General features: G+C 50.0%; 1 pseudogene; it reads right to left on the minus strand.

The window, feature by feature from the left end:
* Nucleotides 1-370: 370 nt before the first annotated feature.
* On the minus strand, nucleotides 371-1,552 carry LOC111187211 (large ribosomal subunit protein uL18-like; annotated as a pseudogene).
* Between the last annotated feature and the right edge of the window lie 868 nt (nucleotides 1,553-2,420).

Here is a 2,420-nt window from a genome sequence, read left to right on the forward strand (position 1 = left end):
GGAAAATGAGGAGTGACTGCTTAATGGGTATGAGGTTTCATTTTGGGGTGATGAGAAAGTTCTGGAACTAGACAGCTACATAAAATTTACTTAATGACACTGAATTACATACTTTAAAAGGCCTACAGGGCTTCCCTGGTGGCGCAGTGGTTGAGAGTCCGCCTGCCGATGCAGGGGACACGGGTTCGTGCCCCAGTCCGGGAAGATCCCACATGCCACGGAGCGGCTGGGCCCGTGAGCCATGGCCGCTGAGCCTGTGGGTCCGGAGCCTGTGCTCCTTAATGGGAGAGGCCACAACAGTGAGAGGCCCGCGTACCGCAAAAAAAAAAAAAAAAAAGAAGGTCTACAATGTTAAATTTTATGTTCTGTGTATTTTACCACATTAAAAAAGTTTTTTTTAACTTGTTCAATAAGTTTATTACTGTCTTTATCTGAAAAATCTTCGTAGAAATTGTGGTTTGGGTTATTAACTCTCAACAGCCCGTTCCTGAGCTCTAAGGAAGCTTGCCTTCTTCTGAGCTACCCGATCTTTCTTCTGGGCAAGTGACATTTTGGGATGGTCCCACCTTTTTTTTTTTTTTTTTTTTTTTCCGGTACGCGGGCCTCTCACTGCTATGGCCTCTCCCGTTGCAGAGCACAGGCTCCGGATGCGCAGGCTCAGCGGCCATGGCTCACGGGCCCAGCCGCTCCGCGGCATGTGGGATCCTCCCGGACCGGGGCACGAACCCGTGTCCCCTGCATCGGCAGGCGGACTCTCAACCACTGCGCCACCAGGGAAGCCCCCACCTCTTCTTTTTAACTTCTTTCTTAGGCTTCTTCTCGTACACTGGATTCTCTCATATTGTAGCATGAGCTTTCTTATCCATCTCCTCCATCATGTTTGGAGTTATGTTTTTCTTTATGTATTGAGAGAGTTGTTTTTTGTAAGTATCTTCATCTTCTTCGATCAGGTAACACACATAATCTGCAATGCTCTGCCCCATGATGTGGTTTTGGTGTACCTCAGCATTGAATTCTTTGCTTTCTGAATCATAACCAGGGAACCGTTCGGTACTGTGAGGGATAGACAAGCCTCCATCGACAGCTCCCTTCAGGGCCCCAAAAACGTTATTCTCAGTAGTAGTCCTGGCAAGCCCTGCATCCAAGTAACAGGTGAAGGCACCAGGTTGACCATCAATGCTTTCCACACTGTATTCACCTCCAGTCACCTCGACTTGGCCTTCATAAATTCTGTCCATCCCAAACCTATTAAGAAGCCTACGTGCCAGCAGCAGGTCAGTACAATAAGTTGCAACATAATTTGTCAGGCCAGCCTTCACGCCATACTTCGGGAGTTCGCAAGCACAAGCTGCACAAACCATCATAGCTCCTTGTATGCGGGCATAGCAATCGGACAAACGATATCTCTGTTAGTTACATGAACTGTCATTCTGTATTTGGGTGCGTTGTACTTATTTTTATCTTGGATTACCAATCGTTTCCGAGTATAGTAGTCAGTTTTGCCCTCTCGCCGTCTTCTAAATTTCACTTGGTATCTCTTGAACTAGGCCTTATTCTTGAACAGGGCTTATTCTTGAACAGAGGCCCTAGCTGCCACTGAGCTGCAGAACCAGCACGGCTCCGGGGTGGGGGGGGGATAAAGCAAAAAAAAATTTTTTTTTTAATGTCTGTGCACCCCGGGGTCCAGTCCTGTGCCCTGAGCCCAGCCCACGCTCCACGCAAGGCTCTGGGTCAGGACTGTTCCACCCAGCACGTTAGGAGCTGGGGACAGTAGGGAGTTGATGAGCAGCCTCGCGCCCTGTGTCATTACCATTAATAATAAACAACAATAGAGTGTATTTTTAAAACTTTCCCTAATGGAGATCCCCAAGCAGCAACCAACACACTCAGGTTACCCACTGGTCCCCTAACGATACTGACACACAAAAGCCACGTATGCCATGGAAAGCTGGGGCGAGGTGGATGCTTCCTGGCATCTGGGAGACGTCCCTCACTTATCTCCTTCCCCGCCAGTCCCACTCCCCAGCTTTGCCCAGGTACCAGGGACAAAGGCAAGGGAAGGGGTCTTCCGCATCCTCTGGGTCCTTGCCAATGCCTTGGCCCTTTGACTTAGTTTCCCCCACAGGCTCCCTTTTCTGCCTGTCTCCCCAGAGGCTGTGCTTAGGGGTGTCGGGAGGGGACACTAGGCCTGTAGCTGTAGGAGTGGAAAGGGCAGTGCTGACCGTTGTGTGTACCCTGGTGTCTTAGACTGGCCTGCAGAGACCATCAGTCCTCTCTGACATATTTCAGGTGTGTCCTGGGCCCTGATTGTGCAGGGGTCATGCTCAAGCCCCCCCAGCAAAGGAGCTGCAGAGCAGGGACTCAAAGTCCTGGCGGCTGGTCCACTCTTAGTTCTTCCATTTCATTCTCAGCAAAGGCAG

Source organism: Delphinapterus leucas, chromosome 1 (assembly GCF_059928025.1).
Source record: "Delphinapterus leucas isolate spDelLeu-1000000601 "Yukka" chromosome 1, BTC_Dleu_Yukka2, whole genome shotgun sequence".
Lineage (NCBI taxonomy): Eukaryota > Metazoa > Chordata > Mammalia > Artiodactyla > Monodontidae > Delphinapterus > Delphinapterus leucas.